The sequence below is a fragment of the Oncorhynchus kisutch genome, linkage group LG10 (genome assembly GCF_002021735.2).
Source record: "Oncorhynchus kisutch isolate 150728-3 linkage group LG10, Okis_V2, whole genome shotgun sequence".
Classification (NCBI taxonomy): Eukaryota; Metazoa; Chordata; class Actinopteri; order Salmoniformes; family Salmonidae; genus Oncorhynchus; species Oncorhynchus kisutch.
The window spans coordinates 45,215,744-45,228,180 of NC_034183.2; the positions used below are offsets into that span (position 1 = coordinate 45,215,744).

At 43.6% G+C, this 12,437-nt stretch overlaps 1 protein-coding gene and 1 pseudogene across 3 annotated transcripts in view; both read left to right on the forward strand.

Moving 5' to 3' along the window:
• Positions 1–924: 924 nt before the first annotated feature.
• LOC109897547 (general transcription factor II-I repeat domain-containing protein 2-like) lies at positions 925–3,003 on the forward strand (annotated as a pseudogene).
• A 4,674-nt stretch (positions 3,004–7,677) lies between these two features.
• LOC109898194 (serine/threonine-protein kinase TAO2-like) overlaps positions 7,678–12,437 on the forward strand; it is a 51,132-nt gene continuing 46,372 nt past the window's right edge. For 2 of the 3 annotated variants that reach the window (XM_031833749.1, XM_031833751.1), the window contains exon 1: positions 7,678–8,160. The gene's annotated coding sequence lies outside the window, so the exon portion shown is untranslated. The remainder of the gene's footprint in view (positions 8,161–12,437) is intronic. The other variant, XM_031833750.1, reaches the window with a different exon arrangement.

The window sequence follows — 12,437 nt, forward strand, 5'->3', positions numbered from 1 at the left end:
TTTTTAATTTCTTTTGCTAGTTTATAAAAAAAATATTGCTGAGTTGTTTAAATATTTGTATCAATTTTAGAATAAGGCTGTAACTTAACAATGTGGAAAAAGTCAAGGGTTCTGGGGGGGGGGGGGGGGGGGACTGTTTTGAAGCCACCTGTCTTGCAACTCCCCCATCATTGTGAAAAATGCTTTGGAGGCTATAGAAATGCATTTATGTCTACATTTTGTTTTTGCAAAGTTTATTCTATTAGACACATTAGTGCATACTTTAAATTATATGAGCTATAACTAAATCATAAGAAAATATAGAAAAACATTTTCCTTTAAGTATAATTTGGTACTACTGTTAATATCCCCAATACAACAAAGAAATATGCGCTATGCGCTATGGGTAGAAAGTGCAGGGGCATTAGTTATCTCACCCTGCAAGGTATCTGTTGGGAGAGGCATGCAAATGGGGAGGAGAGGGAATTGGAGTGAGAACAGTTAGGCCAAGCTATGTGACCCTAAGTATAAGAATGGGGGAAGGAGTTGGGAATGGAAGTGGGGGCTCCTGTCTCTCTGGTGTTTAAAGGCCAATCTGCGGTGGGCCTGGTGTCCCTACTTGCGTATATTCACAGATGGATCAAAGGATCAACACCATAGTACTATCCACACCAAGCTCATCATTAAGCTGGAGGCCCTGGGTCTCAACCCCACCCTGTGCAATTAGGTCCTGAATTTTCTGACGGACCGCCCCCAGGTGGTGAAGGTAGGAAACAACATCTCCACTTCGCTGACCCTCAACACTGGGGCCCCATAAGGGTGCCTCCTGTACTCCCTGTTCATGGGTGTCAAACTCTGGCCCGTGGGCCAAATTTGGCCCGCGGGGTAATTATATTTGGCCCGCGAGACAATACCAAATTACTACTAGAGCTGGCCCGCCGGTATTATACAGCGCATTCACCACTAATACTACGAATCCCATAATGCTCTGCTGTTTTCGCGCGCCAATCAGGACAGGACCCAGAAACGCTCTCTCCTCTGTGACAGTAGTCATAGCAACATAGACGCTACAACTGTCAGCGAGCTAACCCTTCCCAAAAATGGCGAAAAGAAAGGCAGAAAACAGGAGCTTTCTGGACAAGTGGGAGGCAGAATATCTGTTTACATATGTAAAAGACAAACCTGTTTGTCTTGTTTGTGGAGTCAACGTGGCTGTAAGTAAGGAGTACAACATTAGACGACACTATGAAACGAAACACCATGACAAATACAAGGACCTGGACATGACTCAAAGGAGCCAGAAAGTAGAGGAGATGAAAAGAAGTTTGGTTTCACAACAGAATATGTTTAAAAAAGCCACATCACAAAGCGAGGCTGCTGTAAAGGCTAGTTATATAGTGGCAGCAGAGATCGCAAAATCAGCCCAGCCCTTTAATGAGGGAGAGTTCATGAAAAAGTGCATGATGAAGGTTTGTGACCTCGTATGCCCAGAGAAAAAACAAGCATTTTAAAACGTGAGCCTGAGCAGGAACACAGTAGCTGATCGCACATGTGATCTTGCCACCAATCTGTATGACCAGCTGATGGAAAAGGGAAAAGATTTTGTTGCGTTCTCCCTCGCTGTGGATGAGAGCTGCGACGCATCTGATACTGCTCAGCTGTCAGTCTTCATCCGTGGAGTGGACTCAAATCTGTGTGTTACGGAGGAGCTATTAGGATTCAAATCAATGCATGGCACAACCACAGGAAAGGAAATCTTTGAGGAGGTTTCCAAATGTGTAACTGAAATAAAGCTGCCGTGGGATAAACTCGTTGGATTAACGACAGATGGTGCGCCAGCGATGTGCGATAAAAAGAGTGGACTGGTGGGCATGGTTCGGGAGAAGATGCGGGAAGAGAACTGTGCAGGTGAGCTAACTGTTTACCACTGCATCATACATCAGGAAGCACTGTGTGCCAAAGCCCTAAAGATGGAACATGTTATGACCACAGTAACACAGGTAGTTAACTTTATAAGAGCCAAAGGTCTAAATCACCGCCAGTTTAAATCTTTTCTGGAGGAGTGTGGTTCGGAATACGCAGACGTGCCGTATCACACAGAGGTGAGATGGCTAAGCAGAGGAAAAGTACTGAACAGATGTTTCGAGCTGCGTGAGGAAATATGTCAATTCCTGGAAACCAAAGGGAAGGATACAGCAGAGCTCCGGGAGCAAAAGTTCCTGTGTGAGCTGGCCTTTCTCTGTGACATCTCGAGCCATCTCGATGCGCTGAACCTGCAGCTTCAGGGGCGGGGGCGCATCATCACAGACATGTGATGGGCCTTCAAGTGAGGGCCTTCAAAACTAAACTGTGCCTGTGGGAGAATCAGATGCTGCAAGGAAACCCTTGCCATTTTCCCTGCTGCCAATCCATAAAAGCGCAGATGTCTACCGCCGTGTTCCCATGCGCACAGTTTGCTGAAAAACTCAGTGTTCTCGCTGCTGAGTTTAGCCGGCGATTTGCCGACTTCGATGCCCAGAAATGCAAGTTTGAACTGCTTAGTAATCCCTTCGCAGTTGATGTGGAAAATGTACCAACCAACATCCAAATGGAGCTGATTGAACTCCAGTGCAACGACACGCTGAAGTCAAAGTATGATGCTGTGGGCGCCGCACAGTTTCCACGGTTCATCCCTGACACAATGCCTCAGCTCCGCACCCAAGCTGCTCAGATGCTCTCCATGTTCGGCAGCACTTATCTATGCGAGCAACTTTTCTCCTCGATGAAGATGACCAAAACAACTCACAGGAGACGTCTGACTGATGAACATCTTCGCTCGATACTGAGGATTTCTTCAGCTCAGACCTTGAGCCCAGACATTGATGAACTAGCATCCAAGAAGAGATGCCAGGTATCTGGCTTGGGCACATCAGATTAGACCAGTGTGCAATAATTAACGTTTTCTTTATGCACTTTTTCTTGCTACAAGGCATGGGCTTGAATGGTTGATTGATTTATTATCATTTTATTTGTCAAATTATTAGCCAGTGGAAAAAGTTTATTTTGGTATTTAAATCAGAGGGCTGCAAATATAAAAGAGGCATACAATTTTTATTTAAATTTTATTTATTTAATAAATGAATGCCATTGATGTGTTTTTTCATTTGAAATTCGATTTTGCATGTCTCCACTATTAAATTATATATTGTATGGTAATAAGCGATGCTTGTTCCATATTCAATGTTAAAGCAAAACTTGTTTGGGTCCATATTAAAAGGTTAATTTGTTCATTGTTGGCCCGTGACTTTGTTCAGGTTTTACATTTTGGCCCACTGGGTATTTGAGTTTGACACCCCTGCCCTATACACATTGAAGGAACAGTAGTGGAGAAGGTGGAAAGTTTTAATTTCCTCGTGTACACATCACAAACAAACTGAAATGGTCCACCCACACAGACAGTGTGGTGAAGAAGACACAACAGCGCCTCTTCAACCTCAGGAGGCTGAAGAAATTTGTCTTGTCACCTAAAACCGACAAACTTTTACAGATGCACAAACGAGAGCATCCTGTCGGGCTGTATTACCACCTGGTACGACAACTGCACCGCCCTCAACCGCAAGGCTCTCCAGAGGGTGGTGCGGTACACACAACGCATCACCGAGAGCAAACTACCTGCCCTCCAGGACACCTACAGCACCCGATGTCACAGGAAGGCCAAAAAGATCAAGGACAACAACCACCTGAGCCACTGCCTGTTCACCCCACTACCATCCAGAAGGTGAAGTCAGGACAGGTGCATCAAAACTGAGACCAAGAGACTGAAAAACAGCTTCTATCTCAAGGCCATCAGACTGTTAAACAGCCATTAGTAACTCAGAGACTGCTGCCTACATAGAGAATCACTAGTCACTTTAAACAATGCCACTTTAATAATGTTTACATGTCTTACATTACTAATCTCATATGTATTTACTGTATCTTATACCATCTATTGCATCTTATCCCTTCTACTGCACCTTGCCTACGCTGCTCGGCCATCGCTCATCCATATGTACTGTACATATTCTTATTCCATCCCTTTAGATGTGTGTGTATTAGGTAGTTGTTGGGGAATTGTTAAATTACTTGTTAGATATTACTGCACTGTCAGAACTAGAAGCTACAGGACTGTTTTGCTAGCATAGACTGGAATATGTTCCCGAGATTCCTCCAATGGCATTGAAGAGTACACTACATCTGTCATTGGCTTCATCAATAAGTGCATTGTTGACGTCGTCCCCACAGTGACCGTATGCACATTACTCAACTATAAACCATGGATTAAAGGCAGCATCCGCACTGAGCTAAAGACTAGGGCTGCCGCTTTCAAGGAGCGGGACTCTAACCCGGAAGCTTAAAAGAAATCCCGCTATGTCCTCCGACGAACCATCAAATAAATTGTCACGGTCGTCCACCTCTTCATCTGAAGAGGAGAGGCGAGAAGGATCGGAGGACCAAAATGCGGCGTGATATGTGTTCATCATGAATTTTAATAAAGAAAACACTGAACACTATACAAAAACAGTAAACAAAATAACAACCGTGACGCTAATGCGAGCTGCGCTGAAACAAGCCATCAACATAGACAATCACCCACAAACAAACAGTGCAACCCAGGCTACCTAAGTATGATTCTCAATCAGAAACAACTAATGACACCTGCCTCTGATTGAGAACCATACTAGGCCGAAACATAGAAATACCCAAATCATAGAAAAACAAACATAGACTGCCCACCCCAACTCACGCCCTGACCATACTAAATAATGACAAAACAAAGGAAATAAAGGTCAGAACGTGACATAAATAGGCAAAGTGTCAATAAAGGACTAAGATCGAGTCGTACTACACCGGCTCTGACGCTCGTCAGATGTGGCAGGGCCTGCAAACCATTACAGACTACAAACGGAAGCACAGCCGAGAGCTGCCCAGTGACACGAGCCTACCGGACAAGCTAAACTACTTCTATGCTTGCTTCGAGGCAAATAACACTGAAACATGTATGAGAGCACCAGCTGTACCGGAAGACTGTGTGATCACGCTCTCCGCAGCCGATGTGAGTAAGACCTTTAGACAGGTCAACATTCACAAGGCAGCAGGGCCAGACGGATTACATGGACATGTACTGCGAGCATGCACTGCCCAACTAGCAAGTGTCTTCACTGACATTTTCAACCTCTCCCTGTCCGCGTCTGTAATACCAACATGTTTTAAGCAGACCACCATAGTGCCTGTGCCCAAGAACACTAAGGTAACCTGCTTAAATGACTACTGACCCGTAACACTCACGTCTGTAGCCATGAAGTGCTTTGAAAGGCTGGTCATGGCTCACATCAACACCATCATCCCAGAAACCCTAGACCACTCAATTTGCATACTGCCCCAACAGATCCACAGATGATGCAGTCTCTATTGCACTCCACACTACCCTTTCCCACCTGGACAAAGGGAACACCTATGTGAGAATGCTATTCATTGACTGCAGCTCAGCGTTCAACACCATAGTGCCCACAAAGCTCATCAATAAGCTAAGGACCCTGGGACTAAACACCTCCCTCTGCAACTGGATCCTGGACTTCCTGACGGGCCACCCCCAGGTGGTAAGGGTAGGTAACAACCCATCCGCCACGCTGATCCTCAACACAGGGGCCCCTCAGGGGTGCGAGCTCAGCCCCCTCCTGTACTCCCCGTTCAATCATAATTTCACAGCCAGGAACGACTCCAACACCATCATTACATTTGCCGATGACACATCAGCCTGATCATCGACAACAACGAGACAGCCTATAGGGAGTAGGTCAGAAACCTGGCCGTATGGTGCCAGGATAATAACTTCTCCCTCAACGTGATCAAGACAAAGGAGATAGATGATTGTGGACTACAGGAAAAAGAGGACTGAACACGCCCCCAATCTCATCGACGGGGCTGCACTGGAGCAGGTTGAGAGATTCAAGTTTCTTGGTGTCCACATCACCAACAAACTAACATGGTCCAAGCACACCATGACAGTCATGAAGCGGGCACGACAAAACAGGAGACTGAAAAAGATTTGGGATGGGTCCTCAGATCCTCAAAAAGTTCTACAGCTGCACCACCAAGATGGAAACTGCTCGGCCTCCGACCGCAAGGCACTACAAAAGGTAGTGCGAACGGCCCAGTAGATCACTGGGGGCAAGCTTCCTGCCCTCCAGGACCTCTATACCAGGTGGTGTCAGATGAAGGTCCTGAAAATTGTCAAAGACTCCAGCCACCCAAGTCATAGACTGTTCTCTCTGCTACAACACGGCAAGCGGTACCGGAGCACCAAGTCTAGGTCCAAGAGGCTTCTATCCCCAAGCCATAAGAGTCCTGAACATCTAGTCAAATGGCTACCTAGACTATTCACATTGCCCCCCCCCCTCTCCCTTCTCCACACCACTGCCACTCTGTTGTCATCTATGCATAGTCACTTTAATTTACTCTACCTACATGTACATATACTACCTCAACTAACTGGCACTCCCCTGTAAATATTGTTATTTTTTACTGTTCCTCTTTAATTTCTTGTTACTTTTATCTCTTATTCTTATCTGTATTTTTTTAAAACTGCGCTGTCGGTTAGGGTCTCGTAAGTAAACATTTCACTGTAACCTGTAGTATTCGGTGCATGTGACTAATAAAATTTGATTTGATTATAAGCACAAGCATTTCACCACACACATTAACATCTGCTAACCATGTGTATGTGACCAATAACATTTGATTTGATTTGAAAGGATCGAGGTAGTGGGACAGCAGGGTTTGGGATGCATGTTCCCCGGTTTCAGATACACCAGTGGAGGCGGCTGTCTGACGGGGCGACATTCTTCTCTGCTGAGATACAAGCAGTAGAGTGGTCATTGGGATGGGTGGAAGAAGTGGGGTCTAAAAGGGTCATTTTGTGTTGAAACTCTGCTGCTAGTCTGGTTGCGCTGAGAGAAGGGAAGTCAAATGCACACCCAGACCTGATAATATAGCTGTTGATGGCTCTTAATAAGGTGGGGCAGAAAGGGTGTACAGTAGGTTTTCTGTTGGTCCCGACGAAAGCTGCTTTGAAGAGTGAGGAGGTAGATGTGATGGTCCCGTTAGGGGGGATGGGAATGTAGGAACATCATATCAGAGCGGTTGACCCAGGAGTGGCAATGTGAGTGGAAGAGAGACGAGGGGGGTAGGCAGTTTTCCTCTATCCAGAACTATGTGAGGCAGTATGTATCTTGGAAGGGAAAGAAGGAATGGTGTTATTTTGACAAGGCTGGTGCATTGTGGATTGCTAGTGGGGAAAACCCGAGATGGAAAGTGTAAGGAATGTGGGGAGGTAGAGACTGTGAAGCATGCTGTGTTATATTGCAGACAGTATGCTGAGGATAGGAGGATATTTTTGGTGAGCTGACCGAGTTGGGTGTAATGTGTAACCACATATTTTGTGCACAAATGACAGACAGAGTGAAATAGCAAGTTGTTGGGGTTTCTTTAGTCCACCTGCCTGCACCTACGGGTGTATATTTCACTCTCCAGCCTGAGAAAGGCAGCAATACGCATTACAGCGCCTAGTGCGCCGGAAACGGACACGAATAAGAAGAAGCCACCCACACAGATAGAACAATGAGATTTCGTTATACAAATATTTGACAACCATGTGCCTTACTTCCGGTTTCCGCTCCCGCCCCACTCACAGCCATCTTGGTTTTTTTTCTGAACAAAAAAAGGGGGTGAGACAGAAAAACACTGACGGGGAGAAGCATATTAGACATTGTAGAGACTTGACGGAAAGACGGATGTAGTGATACAATACGATATGAAAGGAAAGGGAGCAGGTGAGGTGGAAGAAGACCAGCCGCACCCCGTATACAGCTAACGTTAGCTAGTAGTTAGCCAGCTAAGCTAACTGGCTAACCAGTTCGGTACGGATTAAGTAGCTAGTCAGACAGCTAGCTAGGCGAGATAGCTTATGCTCAGCCCTACCGATTGCCAGCCTAGGACACTGAGAACAAATCAAATTAATCATCGGATGTATGTGAGAAGGAAATCGATGACAATGCATCGTACGTCGATTTGAGATGCTCCATTGAAGAGGCCACCACTAACGTTACTAGTATTGGATAATTATTTTTTTTCGTAGCTAGAGCGGGATCATAACAAGCCGTGGTAAGTGTTGCAATTTATTGTCAACAATGATGGCTAGCTCGTTAGCGCTATTTAGCCAGTTTGCGATTCTGGCCTTCGCGTGTATTTAGCATCGGAATAATTTACTTATCAATTGACTGGCCAGCTAGCTAGCTAACCAGCTAACGTTAACTGCCTTTGCTGGCAAGGCACAGCTAACTAGCTTGCTAAACTAACGACTGTATGGTGTTTGCAGAAATCCATCGATAGCTAATTAGCCATCATGTTAAACTTAAGTCAGCTGACAGTGACATGCATGAGCCCCAAAATGTATTGAAACGACCCAGGGTTTATAAGCGCGGATATCGACCCTGCCGCTTGAGCATGCTTTTGGGGCACAGTCGATTGAGCGCTGGACTTCCGGCTAGAAGGCCGATGGTTCGAGACCTGCACCCTGCCTGTTTCTTTACAGTACCATCCTAACTATGACATTGTCTAATATGGATAACTAGCTAGATAGTTATCTCAATGACCACACTTATTTGAGCATACACTGACTTGTACACGTGTAGTTTAACAAAGTTGAAAGTGAGTGAGACTCATTGTATATTATAATTTATTCTTAACTGACTTGCCTAGTTAAATAAAAATACAAATTAAATGCATTGCGAGGCCAAGCCGAAATATATCCCATCTTCAGCCTAGGGCGAGACCCGGGTTTGAACCCCATCTGTCACTCACCCATTACATGCCATGACACCATAGAAATAAGTAAATTACACATTATTGTTTTATTGTAGCCAAGCATTCCATGGCCTTCATTTACCCACCGTTTAGCTACTAGCTTCCTACTTTACTATGATTCACATCACGCTGTAGAAACGGTGAATACATACTAGAACAAAATGGGGGAAAATGGGGAATGGAAATTAGTGTAACATTGAAGAATTGGATCAATTTCAAACCCAAAATATAGGCCATGAATTCACAACAGCTCAATATCTCCCTAGTGTTTATTACTTGACAACACCTATCGGTGATATGCTCAGTGCAGCCACTGATGACATCGCAGTTAACTAGATCAAGATGTAGTTCTTCTGTGCTAACATGAGTCTCGAATTGAGCACCAATAGACTGTTATTGTGTAACAGAGCGTAGCATATTGAGTATTTTACTTTAAAGTGGTGGGTTTGGTTCACTGGATATCTATAAAGACCATACAGTCCATATAATGTACAGACATGGCATGTCCTTTCCACACACACCCCACCCCTCTACACACACACTCTTGCACACTCACAAACACTTGTCTCACACACATTATTTTAAAGGTTTGCTTTAAAGAGAGCATCCCAAGCCCAGTGGGGGCCCAGGGGCGATGTCTTGATGCATTTACTCCAGACTGAATCACTGGAGCTGGTTACGTTAGCTCTGCTCTTTTCTCTCCAGCGGTCACACTCAAAACCAACCAAGACTTAGGCATCGAACTTTCTTTATTCCTTGAAATAGGCTAATCACTGATCTCACGTGTCATGGAGGTGGAAGGCCATGCTCGCACCTATACAACCATGTGAGATCAATTAATATTTTGAGGAAGGAGGTGGCATTTGAAGAGTGTTTGAATAGGAACATAGGGACTTGGCTGTTTAACGGGATAGTTCATCATCAAAATCTCAATTTATCCGCTATCTGCAGGTCAGATATCAATCTTGAATGAATGGGAAATATAGATGCCGGGTAAATCCATTGACAGCATCCCTTTTGATTCAAACTTAACTTTCTATACATGTTTGCCCGTGGAAGATTGTCAGAAAGTTACTTTTTGGACCTGAATGCCAAAACATTCAGGAGATAAAGGTGCTCAAAGTTGACCCATTTTGCATACTCCACCATACCATGAGACATCCATGTCTTCATCACTGGACAAGATGAACAGCTGAGTTTTCAAAAGCTTACAAACATGGTTGTAAAACTATTGTAATATTTGTTTCAAAAATATACAGTACCAGTCAAGTTTACACCTCATTCAATGATTTTTATTTTTATTGTGTTCTACATTGTATAATAATGAAGACATCAAAACTATGAAATAACACATGGAATCATGTAGTAACCAAAAAAAGTGTTAAACAAATCTAAATATATTTTAGATTCTTCAAGTAGTCACCCTTTGCCTTGATGACAGCTTCATACACTCTTGGCATTCTCTTAACCAGCTTCACCTGGAATGCTTTTCCAACAGTCTTGGAGGAGTTCCCACAAATAATGAGGACTTGTTGGCTGCTTTTCCTTCACTCTGCGGTCCAACTCAACCCAGACAATCTCAATTGGGTGGAGGCCGGGTGATCTGATGTAGTACTCCATCATTCTCCTTGGTCAAATAGCCCTTACACAGCCTGGAGGTGTGTTGGGTCATTGTCCTGTTGACAAACAAATGATTGTCCCAGAAGGGATGGCTTATCACTGCAGATTTCTAAGTAAATCACTGACACTGTCACCAGCAAAGCACCATGCCACCACCACCTCCATGCTTCACAGTGGGAACCACACATGTGGAGATCATCTGATCACCTACTCCGCGTCTCACAAAGACACAGCGGTTGGAACCAAAAATCTCAGATGTCAACTGATTAGGATTTTTTTAACACCGATACAAATTATTGGAGGACCAAAAAAAGCCGATGCTGATTTATAATGACAACTACAACAATGCTGAATGAACACTTTTATTTTAACTTAATATAATACATAAAATCTATTTAGTCTCATAAATAATGCAACCTGTTTAAATAATGCAAAAACAGTGTTGGAGAAGAAAGTAAGAGTGCAATATGTGCCATGTAAGAAAGCTAATGTTTCAGTTCCTTGCTCAGAACATGAGAACATATCAAAGCTGGTGGTTCAATATTCCCAGTTAAGGAGTTTTAGGTTGTAGTTATTATAGGAATTATGACGCGTCAACTATTTCTTTCTATACCATTTGTATTTTTATATACCTTTGACTATTGGATGTTCTTATAGGCACTTTAGTATTGCCAGCCCAACCTCGGGAGATGATAGGCTTGAAGTCATAAACAGCGCTGTGCTGTTAAATATTGCCTGCGAACATGAATTTCTTTTAACTAAATATGCAGGTTTAAAAAAATATATACTTCTGTGTATTGATTTTAAGAAAGGCATTGATGTTTATGGTTAGGTACATTTGTGCAAAGATTGTGCTTTTTTCGGCAAAGCACTTTTGTTAAATCATCACCCGTTTGGCGAAGTTGAAGTAGACTGTGGTTCGATGATAAATTAATCGGCAACACATTGATTATATGCAAAGCAGGACAAGCTAGTTAACTACATGTGGTTGATGATATTACTAGGTTAACTAGTGATTATGTGCAGATTGATTGTTTTTTATAAGATAAGTTTAATACTAGCTAGCAATGTACCTTGGCTCCTTTTTTATTTATTTATTTATTTTTTATTTTACCTTTATTTAACCAGGTAGGCAAGTTGAGAACAAGTTCTCATTTACAATTGCGACCTGGCCAAGATAAAGCAAAGCAGTTCGACAGATAAAACGACACAGAGTTACACATGGAGTAAAAACAAACATACAGTCAATAATGCAGTATAAACAAGTCTATATACAATGTGAGCAAATGAGGTGAGAAGGGAGGTAAAGGCAAAAAAGGCCATGATGGCAAAGTAAATACAATATAGCAAGTAAAATACTGGAATGGTAGTTTTGCAATGGAAGAATGTGCAAAGTAGAAATAAAAAATAATGGGGTGCAAAGGAGCAAAATAAATAAATAAATTAAATACAGTTGGGAAAGAGGTAGTTGTTTGGGCTAAATTATAGGTGGGCTATGTACAGGTGCAGTAATCTGTGAGCTGCTCTGACAGTTGGTGCTTAAAGCTAGTGAGGGAGATAAGTGTTTCCAGTTTCAGAGATTTTTGTAGTTCGTTCCAGTCATTGGCAGCAGAGAACTGGAAGGAGAGGCGGCCAAAGAAAGAATTGGTTTTGGGGGTGACTAGAGAGATATACCTGCTGGAGCGTGTGCTACAGGTGGGAGATGCTATGGTGACCAGCGAGCTGAGATAAGGGGGGACTTTACCTAGCAGGGTCTTGTAGATGACATGGAGCCAGTGGGTTTGGCGATGAGTATGAAGCGAGGGCCAGCCAACGAGAGCGTACAGGTCGCAATGGTGGGTAGTATATGGGGCTTTGGTGATAAAACGGATTGCACTGTGATAGACTGCATCCAATTTGTTGAGTAGGGTATTGGAGGCTATTTTGTAAATGACATCGCCAAAGTCGAGGATTGG